The sequence below is a fragment of the Ailuropoda melanoleuca genome, chromosome 1 (assembly GCF_002007445.2).
Source record: "Ailuropoda melanoleuca isolate Jingjing chromosome 1, ASM200744v2, whole genome shotgun sequence".
NCBI lineage: Eukaryota > Metazoa > Chordata > Mammalia > Carnivora > Ursidae > Ailuropoda > Ailuropoda melanoleuca.
Window position 1 is genome coordinate 185,884,671 of NC_048218.1, and position 12,740 is coordinate 185,897,410.

Consider the following 12,740-nt stretch of genomic DNA (forward strand, 5'->3'; position numbering starts at 1 on the left):
GAAGAAGCAGGCTCATAGCGGAGGAGCCTGATGTGGGACTTGATCCCAGGACCCCGGGATCACGCCCTGGGCCGAAGGCAGACGCTTAACCGCTGTGCCACCCAGGCGTCCCGGTTATGTTGTCTTCTAGCAACTATTGTTTTACCTCTCAGATTTTGACCTGCCATTTACCTAGAATTTATTATTTTCTATGATGAAAGGTAGGGTAAAGTTTCATTGGTTATCTTTTTAGATGTCCAGTTTTGCCAGTACCATTTATTAAGACCATTGCTCTTCAGTGTCACCTTATCCAACTGGTTTTAAATAGCACTAATCAAATAGAATAAAACCTGAGAACAATGTTTTCTTTTCCATCCCTTATACATCTTTTTGTTCTGTAACTGGAATCCGTGATAAAAGATTTCTCTAATTTTTGTTGTCATTGTTGTTGTTAAAACAGACTTTTTTTAGATGCATTTTAATGATCCTTAAACCAAGACCACCACAAGATTCCACCACGGTCTTGGATTTTTGCCATAGTCTTGAGAAAGCAACTTAAATTGGTTTTTGTTCTGCTTTTGTGTCTTTTTAAATAATTGTCAGGAAATGAAAGGTCAAAGTTCTTTCCCAAGATAAAATATTTTTGCTGAAAAAATATCTGTATTTCCATAAAAAGAAAAAAAAGCAGACTTCTCACTGAAATGTGGTTAGCATCATGTAACTGGAGGATGTTTGTTTCCTAGGCTTTGGAAAAATTTTGATTTCTAAAAACAGTCTTGATTTTCAAGGTTAAAGTAAATCACACACTTTGCTTAGGTGCCAAGAGAAGTAGCCTAAGAGAGTGAAGAGTTAAAAGAGCAGGGGACTCGGAGCCATGCTCCTGTTTCCCATTCTTGCTCTGTTACTAGATATTTTTCTATTCTTCTTCATTTTCTTCTTTCATACAATTAAGTGTTCCTGGTCAGTACTTTTTTTCCCCTGCTGTGACTACATCCTACGTTGTTTCACTGTGGAGCCTACACCCATGTGCATGCCTGTCACTATGTCTGGCCTCTGTTTATTACTTTCATGACCCTTATTCAGGAAGCTTTCCTAAAGGCAAGAAAATGAAATCAACTTTATCCTCTGTAACTTATTAAACATAATTTTCAAGTGACTATTATTAAAAACTCACTTGTAACCACATTAAGTTGAGAAGTTAGAATAGCCTATAATACCTCATGGACCCAACTCATTTATTTTTCTTCTCAATTCTTGTCACCAAAAATCCTAGGCACTATTGGCTTTTCTTGCAATACAAAGACTGCTAATTTTTTTCCAGCAGTCCTAAGGAACTGTGTAGTTCCTCTTCATGTTCTTAGCTAACTGCACCTTATAACCAAAGGCATGTATTTATTTGCCAAGAGCTTAAAGGTAAAAGATAAATTTGTGACTCTGAAACAGTGAAATTAATTTATAACTTATAACACCATATTTCACTGAATCTAATTAATACTCCATCCATTGTAAGATGCATCATTTTAAATTCCACTAAGAAAGACAAGTTCTCAAACTATAAATGATCAGTTATAAGATATATCCTAATAAACAGTATTAAAGTACATAAAAATGCCTTGGAATCTATGAAATATAATAATCGTATTAGTTCTCTAATTAAATGATTTACTGCATCATATCCAAGAAAAGAAATAAAGGAATGAGCATGGTAGCCCCCAAACTCAGCTGTTTGTTAGAACTACAAAGGGATTTCTGGATTCTTTCCCTTGCCTACCAAATCAGAGTAGTGGGGGGTAGGTCCAAGGAATGTATATTAAAACAAATCAGCCAACTAGCTAGCAAACACTCCTCGCTTGGCTCTGCTGGTCATTTATATTTGGGGACTATTGGAACAGAGGAAGCCTATTTCTGATCATTGGCTTTTTATCTCTATTGCTCTGCTGCTGTTGCCAAATCTCTAGAAATAGCAATAGGTGATGTCAGTGGAAAAGCTACCTGGTATGTTGCTGGATTTTTTTCTCTTTTGTAAAAAGAAAATGGATTGCTGGACTAATGCCATTCATATTTTCAAAAAATGGCAATGTGAATTCTATTAGTACTGAAATCAATTCTTGGCAAAAACTTAAAAATGAATATTAAGCAGATAGTTTGGTATTTTAGAAAGGGCTGAGTTGATCACAAGAACCATATGATAGATTTGATAGCTAAGTTAACCTATTTTTTCTTCTTCGTAATTTTCAATAATTATCACTAGATTATCAGGGAATGAGATAAACACAGTGTGCTGTCAACGCAGCAAGCCATTTGACAAGCCTCCTAGGATCTCCTTGAGGACTCGAAGATGAATTATGTTCCAGATAATATTAAGAGATTTCATTTCAAGGCGGGCCAAATAAATAAAGCAAGGTTTTACCCTTGACCCTATCTTATTTACCTTTTCTACAAATGATTTGATTGAAGACATAATAACACATTTGTCCAATTTGAATGTGACCAAAGCTAAGAAAGGGCTCACTAACCCTACAATCAATCAAAGACTGGCTGTATGATCCTGACATGCTGGGACATCAAGGAAAAAAAAAGCTTAACTGAAAAACTGTGAGCTTTCATATTTTGATTAAAAAATATAATTCAAACAGGTATGGTATATGTATAGTAGAGACGTCTGAACATCTTAAGCACTTTAATTGATCTGAAATTTATCATAATTATAAGGTATAATGTAATTGTTGAAAAGCTAAAAGTATTAGCATGCTAACAAGGAAGCTTACCGGCTCCCTTAATAGAATAACTAATTCTCCAGGCTCAGTAGTGGACAGAGAGTCTCCAGATGGGGATGAGCAGTTGGATGTCACAGCTTTTCTCTTATCCTTTAAGAGATTACACTGGCACCAACAGCTGTACCCCATATATCCTTACTCTGGCACAAGCTATAATTTAACGAAAGGTGCCAGGAAACTGGAGGGAGTTTCCACACAAAGACTACTGTATGCAAGCAGCTTCTAGGAATGGCTCTTCTCAAACAGCAGAACCATGGCTTGCCTCAGGACCCCCTGTGGGTGTGACCCCTGCCCAACCATTCCCTTATGTTTCCTTGCTAACCATTCAGTTGCCTCCCTGTGCAGCATCCAATTTCCCCAGCAACCAAGAGTCCTCCAAACACTTCTGAAGACCCCGAGGGGAATGAGGAAAATGATCCATTTCTTTCACATTGTAGAGCCCCTTCTGGGTCTTATTTCTATTACCAAGATGTGTCTTTTCCATGGACAACTGACATTGGGAATGACTACTTCATCACAATGAGACACTGGTTTCTAGTCTGATGACGGCATGAGAGTACACTTTGGCCTCAATAGAACAACGATGTCCTAATACAGCAGTCCAACATTAGTACAAGATACACGCGTATGGGCAGGGCCGGGATGTCCTTCCTATCAAATTATAGTATTATTTGCATGAAGATATAATGTCTCTCATTTTGCAATATACCAAATCTTGAATGTTAAAGTCAATTCTGCGTATCAAAAAGAGAAACTTTGACAAACTGCCATGTTTCCCAAAGCAGCAGCTCAGGTTGAAGAAATCAGAGGAGTGAAGCTTGTACAGTAACACAGGGAGATATGATAGCTTTCTTTAAATTCCATGTAGGTGAAGAAGCACCTGAAGGATGTCTGAACTTAAGGTTTCTTTCTCAAAGATCTCTGATTCTCTGACTTGTTCCATGTTGTTCTACACAGAAGTACCGAGACCACTGGGTATAAGATACAGGGAAGACGACTTTGGTTCAATATGATTAAAAACAAAACTCTCAAATACCTAGAACAGCCCCTACCAAAAAAGACCACCCTATGATGCGTGCTGTCTGTTGTTCAAACTATCTAAAGGATTCCCCTGGAAGGAGAGCTAGTTACTGAGTGGTAAATAGTTCAGGGTCTGCAGCTGGATGGCTTACTTCAAATCCTAGATCCACCACTTACACCACCTGTGACCTTGGGCATGATATTCAAACCCTCTATTTCTCAATTTCTTTGGCTGTATCATGCAAATAACAGTAAGGGTGTTAGGGGGATAAAATGAGCTACAATTGAAAAATTCTTAGAACAATGGAAGGCAAATATTAAACACAAGAATTGTTGGGTGTTATTAGTTTCTTATTCTGAGATTCTAACCTTAGCTATTTTCAATGTTCCTGACATTCTTTATATATAAGAAAGAGTCCATTACTATAATACTCAGGGCAAATGCTTGGGTTGCTGGGCTTATTTGGTTGTGTGGTATGATTTAAACACCTAGTTTAGTAGAAATATGGAACGGATATTAAAATAAGCAAGTTTACGTTCTTATAAAAACAATTTATAATTTGGTGCTTTTTAGGTGACTTTGAGTTACATTTGGTTTAGCATTAAGAAAAAAATTACGTACAAGAATAGTAAATTCTTAAACAATACAAGTGTTGCAGAATTGCATAAGTAAATAAAAATTTTTTGGACTAGTTTTTAAGCTTATAAATAAACATACATAATTTCATGTAGTTTACCAAAAAAATGAAATCATACACACTGATTTGCAGTTTCCTTTTTAAAAAAATTATCAATTCTTTAGAGCAGTTTTAGGTTCACAGCAAAATTGAGGGGAAGGTAGAGATTTCCCACACACCTGCCACCACTACACACACACACACACACACACACACACACACACACAACCTCCTGCATCACTAACGTCCTTCACGTGAGTAACACATAAAATGAAAGTCTCAGAAGACCAGTTCTTCAAACTCTGGGCCTATATCCAGTTGGGATGTTAGCTGCTTGGTATTAAGCAACAAAGATGGCTTGCCTTTTCTTTTTTTCTTTTTAAAGATTTTATTTATTTATTTGAGTGAGAGAGACCATGAGCATGCAGGAAGGACAGAGGGAGAAGCAGACTCCCCGCTGAGGCCGATGTGGGGACTTGATCCCAGGACCCTGGGATCATGACCTGAGTCAAAGATAGACATTTAACCAACTGAGCCACCCAGGCACCCTGGCTGGCCTTTTTAAGTAAGACTGAACACAGGCACAGATTTGGAATATTCATTATAAAAACCACATAATGAAGAAGAAAACATACCTACATATGGAGTAAGGAAAAGTTTTTTTATGTGTAAATAAAAAGTGGAAGTTGTCATTGCTTGAGGGTATTTCTCATTTTTCATTCTCATTGATGATTTGCTTCTTCTACTGTATTGTCTACTGTCCGCTTAAATCCTACCCCGAAAGGATTTTTCTATTGCTCTGAACAGGAAAGAGGCAAAATTAGTGTTTCATATTCCTGGTAGGTTTGAAATTAACAGAAAAACAGCTGTTTAAGACAATTCTTTTTCCATTCCAGGGTTCCTTTGAATGTTTCTTGAGCATTTAAAATGTGATAGGATTGGCTATAGATCAATTTAAATATGTTGTGCCTGGAACAATCCATTTTACAAAACAAGGATAATTGTTTATGTCCAATTTCAAAAAAGAAATAAGCATACACAGATGGAAGAGAACCCATGACTTTCTTTAAAAAAAGTAATACATATGTACACTATGAGTGGTTTATATGCATTGTAGTTTTCTAGTTTCTAGATGTATCTGGAGGCCATATAATGATATTATTCATATATTAGATTTCTACTTCCTATGAATTTTGACACTGGTTTAATCAAGTCAAATGATAACACTGGATAACTGAGGTGGTCTCTGCAGAAATAAGGTGATAGTTTAAGCTTCATTCAAAAAATGTGCATTATTTAGACAAGACATTGATTTCTATGCAAACATCTCTTATTGAACTAGAGACTTTTAAATTTATAAATGGAAAAGTATCTTGCTAATTTTATGCAAATCATAATGGGAACTGGAATAAGACTCTGATTTGTTCCTTTGCAGGATTACTCCTAAGACATACACCAAGAAGTCAACCCTATCTCACTTTTTTTTAAAATTTTTATTTTAATTGCACTTAGTCACCACAATCCCAGCTCACTGCTTAGTGCCATAATCTAGCTCTTTTCTTCGCCTAAAGTATGGACTCACATATGATACTAAGGTAATATCTTTTATACATTGTTATTTCTCCCTGCTTTTTGCTTAGGATTTTGTTAAATATTTGGAGGACATAACTCTTCTATAAGAAGGTGTCCTGTAGTCTCTGTCCTCCTTAATTCTTTTATTCAACATGTATTTATCACATTCCAATAATGGTCAGGCACTGTTCTAGATAGAGGGGAGGCATCTGAGAAGAAAAGAGACAAAGATTCCTTCCTGTGAAGATTCTTTTTTTTTTTTTTTTAAGATTTTATTAATTTATTCAACAGAGACAGACAGCCAGTGAGAGAGGGAACACAAGCAGGGGGAGTGGGAGAGGAAGAAGCAGGCTCATAGCAGAGGAGCCTGATGTGGGGCTCGATCCCACAATGCGGGGATCACGCCCTGAGCCGAAGGCAGATGCTTAACCGCTGTGCCACCCAGGCGCCCCATTCCTGTGGAGATTCTAATGGAGAGATAAACAACAAAATATAATGAACAAATTAAATAGAAGGGTGGAAGACAATAAGTGCCATAGAAAGCAGGGAAAAAGGATGAGGGTAAGAGGGACCAGGGGTTCCCAGAGGAGGTATGGGGCAGGTCACAATTGTAAACATGACAGTCAGGTTTATACTGATCGTTACTGAGAAGTGACAATCTGAGCAAAGACTTGAAAGAGCTGAAGGAGTTTTTATTTAACAACAACCTACTTTTTATTAAAACAACATTTTAAAAAAATACTGAGTGCCACAAATTTCCCTGCACCCAACCTTTTTAATATCAACTCTAGATCTACAGTTTACAATTTTTACATTTCTGTTCTTTTTCATCTGCACTGATGTTGCTTAAATATGAAATTGAGTTTAGGGCACCTGGGTGTCTCAGTCAGTTAAGCATCTGCTTCGGCTCAGGTCATGATCCCGGGGTCCTGGGATTGAGTCCCTCATTGGGCTCCCTGCTCAGCGGGAAGCCTGCTTCTCCCTCTGCCTACCTCTCCCCCTGCTTGTGCTCTCTCTGTCAAATAAATAAATAAAATCTTTAAATAATTAATTCATTAATTCATTATAAAATGTTCTTGACATGAGTAGCATTTTTTTCATCCTCACTGGAGAGAATGTAGCATGTAAATTATGTAAGTAACAGTAGCAGCCATACTGACTATTTTTTACTGCTTATCATATACCAGTAAGATCTTGAGCTTAGTATATACTCTACATTATTATCCTAACAAAATCCCCAGAATAGTCCTATGTTAAAAAGAAAACCACAGGCCCAAAGTGGAGTCACTTGTGCTAGGCCATGGCGCCTAACCAAACTGCAGTTTCAAACTCCACCTAAAATGCAGTCTTGAACAGGTCAGTCAGGAATTTACTGGTCAGCATCAGTAAGGTAATGTGTCACATGGACCCTCTCCATCACCCAAAGAGAGATGAGGTCATCTACCTCATAAGACCTTTTTGTGCCTAAAGGAAGGTGACCTCACCTGAAATAATCTTTTTCTGTTTATGATTTCCCTGTTCTGCCTTTAAAAACCTTTTCCTTTCTATGGTCTTCTGGAACTCCCCTCTCCTTGTTCAATGCTGCCTGATTCATGAATTGATTAATAAAGCCAATGAGATTTTTAAATTCCACTTGGTTGAATTTTTGTTATTGAACTCCTGTGAGATAGCTCTTCGTATCCTTGTGTCACAGGTTAGGAAACAGGGATTACAGAAGTTAGCAAACAGCAGAACTAGGATTCTTTTTTTTTTTTTTTTTTAAAGATTTTATGTATTTATGTGACAGAGACAGCCAGCGAAAGAGGGAACACAGCAGGGGAGTGGGAGAGGAAGAAGCAGGCTCCCAGCCGAGGAGCCCGATGTGGGACTCGTCCCGGGACACCGGGATCATGCTCTGAGCCGAAGGCAGAGGCTTAACGACTGCACTACCCAGGCGCCCCGAACTAGGATTCTAACCTGTGTTGGCTGCAATCCAAAATTTTGCTGTTTAACTTGCCCCTGTTCCCAAGTATGTTCAGCACAGTTGTAAAATGCAAGATGATTTTGGATGGTATGGACATGAACATTTTTTATTTTAAGAATTGTGTACTTACTTTAGAGCATTAAATTGACATCCTCAGTAGGTCTGATGAGATGGGAGCGTACTGACCAAGAAAGAAAGGGATGCTGACATTGGAAGGGTAACATCTGGGAATATTTGGAGAAAGCTAAACCTCAAAGTGGCTCAGAATCTCTCAACTTTTCTCTTCCCTGTTTTGAGAGAGTAATTCTGATCCCTGGCTTTGCTGGAAATAGCTAAACATTTCCCTTATTAAAAAGGTGTTGGCTTTTAACTAGTTATAAGAATATGAATTTCTAGAGCCTCATGGATAAAATGTAGATTTAGATTACAAAAAAGAAAAGTGACAACCAGAATAGACTAATGTTGATTTTTAAAAATCTTAGTTATTTCATTTACTCGTTCAGTGCAATAATTATTTCTCAGAAGCTGTTGTGGTAACTTAAGTGTTAGATCCTGATCCCTTGACTTCAAAAAGAGGATGGTGTAACAGGGGAGTCAGAAAACAATCCAAAAATTTCCCAGCCAATATAAAACGGCATTTGTGACGTGTACTTCCAAGGACTGGCCTGCTGGTCTCTGAGCAGCTGTAATAGGAGGTCGGGCTTATCNTGGGGGGGGGGGGGGGGGGGGGTGAAAGATTCCCTACCGGGTTAGAGTTAACCAGGGAAAGAGGCAGGGACAAGCCTTCTGGGTAGGCACGGCAGCATGTGCACACACACAGTGTGGCAGGAATAATGCAAGAAGGGACTATAAGAAGGCCACCGTGGCTAAGGTGGTGAGAACAGTTGGAGTGAGGAGGTGAAATATGAGACTAGCTTTGTTAAGGAACTTCACCTTCAGTGGTAAATTTCATTCTTCAAATTTCGATTAGCATTTTAATTGCAATGTTTTGTTTTCATTGTACTTATGTTTTAACAGTTACCTTTTTTAGTAGTAGCAATAGTCATTTTCCTTTTACTGTAGTAATATTATTTTCATTTTATAATCAATTTATTTAAAAATAGAGTGAGCTTGGGGCGCCTGGGGGGCGCAGTGGGTTAAGCATCAGACTCCTGGTTTCAGCTCAGGCTCAGGAGGTGATCTCAAGGTCGAGTCCTGCATTGTCAGGCTCTGTGCTCTGCAGGGAGTCTCCTTAAGACTTTCTCTCCCTCTCTCTCTGTCCCCCCCTCATGTGCTCTCCTTCTCTTTCTAAAATTAAAAAAAAAATCTTAAAAAAATTAAAATAGAGTAAGCTTTAATAATGTTATAATCAATATGATTAGAGATGTGCATAAGTTTAGAAAAAAACCATAAAGGTGGTAGGGACAGGACTCCAGATTGAGAAATGTTATCCTAGGCCAGTGTTTTGTAGATTACGGCCCTTGGGCCAAATCCACTCCTGCTTTTGTAAATAGCATATAATTGGAGCACAGTCACACCCATTCACTTATCAAATTGTTTATGGCTGCTTTCCCTCACACCCTAAGGACCTGAGTAGTTCAGACAGAGACAATATAGCCAGCCTTTGACAGAAAAAAACTTGCTGACCTTTCTACCAACCAAACTATGCTTCTAAAGCATTTTTGAACACTTAACGGTCAGTATAATCATGACACAGATACATTTAACAGCCAAACTGTCCTTACACCTTACTTGTCCCTTTTCTACATTCAAGACAGTTAAGTGCCTTTCTACAGGGCAGGAGCATTCCAGGACACCTAAGGGGGGGGAGGGGTTATTGTGAGAGTTTCTTTGTTTACTGTTTGACAGAATGGATTCTGTCTCTTACTCAAATTCTGTTTGATCAGAAACACTGTGGGATAATAAAAGGAGCAGATGATTACTGAGGCCCTGAGGCTATATTAAAGATTAGAGTAAAACTTGCACTTCAAAGGATCCTGGTGAAGGAGGGAAGGTCAATAGCTTTGAATTCTAAATGGGGCCGAGGCAAGCCGACTTGGGATGAGGGAACTGGAAACTGTCATTCCTCAATGAGGTTTTGCAGAGTGGTGTGGGATGACTTTGTGTGCTGGTCAAGGTTCTGCCACACTCCGGTTTCATGTTCCTTTTCAGCCTGACAAAGATACTCTGACTAGGTCTTCCAGGATCAATATTCTTGCCAGAGGACATTTCTCCTGGTTACCCGTGTATGTCCTGTGAACGGGCGGTAGGCATGGCTCTGCATTACAGCTGGTTAACAGGATGAGTCCTTGCTATGTTCTGATCCTGAGCCTGTTTCCAGTGTTCGACATATGTTATCTTACTTCATCCTTACATCCACCCCATGAAGTAACTGCGATTATTATCCCCGTTCTACAAAGGTAGGCCCAGAGGCAAGAGGGATTTAGTCCCCTGCTCAACATCACATAGCTGGTACTTGGCAGGGTGGGGACTGGAACCCAGGATTTGACTCCACTGCCTCTGTCCTGATCTGGATGCCCTGATGAAGGCAGAGTATAAAGTCACACTCCCATGCCTAGAAGACAGAGGTCTTTTTCAAAGAGGTGACTATTAGTGAAGAAGAGACAGGGGTTTGGGCAGAAGCTGGGCTTAGGGAGGCTGAATTCCTGTCCCCACACATGGTCCTTTTCTCTTCAGAATAGACTGTCAGGTAGGTAGAGGTTTAGACATTAGCTCCACGCAGAAATAAGGCCTTGAACAAAGATCTTTTAGGGGAACAAAGGAAATGGGGAGCTGTCAGAAATGTTCAAATAAAGGAGTGAGATATGTGCTTAAAAAGAATGAGAAAAAAGAAAAAAAGCCCGCAGCTTTGTTGAGGATATATTAGAGGGAGGGATATAGGAGACTCGAGTCAAGTACACACTGTCACAAAGGTGCAAAGGAGGAACAGGGACAGTATAGCGTTGGTGCCACAGCGCCCTTGCTGTGGGTACGTCGGGGAAGATGAGACTGGCTGGCCACCAATTCGGCCACCTGGAGGTCACTGGTGACTTTACAAGAGCAATTTCCATGACTGGCAGAGACAAAACCTCATTGGAGTGGATTCAACAGAAGTGAGCTGTGAGAAAGTAGAGAATGGGCAGTAGGTGGAGAACTGTGGAGTCAGGGGAGGTTTTATTCTGTTTAAAAAAAATTTTTTTTTTTTTTTTTTAAGAAAGAAGAAGGGGAGGAGGGGCATATGGAGAGAGAACGGTGTAAGCATACTCCACGCCCAGCGTGGAGCCCAACACGAGGCTGGATCCCACCACCCTGAGATCATGACCTGAGCAGAAATCAAGAATCAGATGCTCATCTGACTGAGCCACCCAGGCGTCCCTTTAAATGTTTTTTTTTTTTTTTTTTTTTTTTTTTTAAAGAAGGGTGCTGTTGATGAGAATGATCTAATGGAGCGAGAAAATTTGATGATACAGGAGGTAATGGGATTACTGTAGGAGCAAAATCCTTGACATTCCAAAGTGGTCAGACGCAGTGCACTAGTGGAGGAGTTGGCCTTAAATCAGAACACAGATGTTTACTCTTAAAAATAGGAGAAAAGCCAGAATATGTAGATTTGTAAATGCAGGGAGGTTGGTAGTGTGGTTGATAGCAGGAATCACAACACTGTCTTCTGACTATTTTTAGTGCTTAAGAAGCAAGGTCATGATCTCATGTGAAAACAGGAGAGGGGTATTAGAATTTTGAGGAAAAAGGAGAAGCTCTGTGTAAAATTGTGATTTATAGTAAGATATATTTGATCATTGTCCCATTTCTGGAACAAAGCTCCTAAAATCCTTAGCATTTCCTAAGTGATGAGAGCAAGCAAGGTTCCTCTTGTTATGTTAATGAGGTGACTTTTGGAAATTATGGAAGGATGGGGACAGGTTGCCAGAAGAACCCACCCTGTGATTAGAGGGTTGACGGAGAGGGAAGATTGAATCAATGGTCAATGACTTAATCATCTGTGATTATTTAATGAAGCCCCCATAAAAACCCAAATGAACAGGATTCAGAGAGCTTCCAGGTTGGTGAACATGTGGAGACTGGGGGAGAATGGCATGCCTGGAGAGGGCATGGAATTTCTCTATACCCTGCCCTACCCATCTCTTCCCTCTGGGTGCTCCAGAGTTCTATCCTTTTATAATAAACCAGTGATCTAGTAAGTAAAATGTTTCTCCGAGTTCTGTGAGCTGCTCTAGCAAATTAATCAAAACCAAGGAGGAGGTCATTAGAACCCCGTCACCTTACAGCCAGTTAGTCAGAAGTACAGGTGACAGTCGGGGCTTGTGACTGGCATCTGCGGGAGGTGGGGGGGTGCAATCTTGTAGGACTGAGCCCTCAACCTGTGGAATATAATACTCTCTTCGAGTACATAGTGTCAGAATTAAGTTAAATTAAATCAAATTCTCAGACCCCCCCGCTGGTGTCCAAGAATTGCTTGTTGGTGTGGAGATGGTCCCCACAGCCCCCACATGTGGGAATTAAGGTCCAGAAACACAAAAGACTATAAAACAGTAAAATAACTACTTGTCTAGGGAAAAGCATTTGTATTGCCTGTCAGCATTGGGGTGCACTTGAATTTTGAATTCTAAACTTAATAATATAAGTTCTTTTGGCTGCTTTCTCTCCATCATCAGCTACTTGAGTGAAGTTCTGGAACAGAGCAGATTTTTCCAGGTTTGGAGTTTTGGAAAGATGTAAACGAGAGAGACAGGAAAGGATGAGAAGGTTATATGT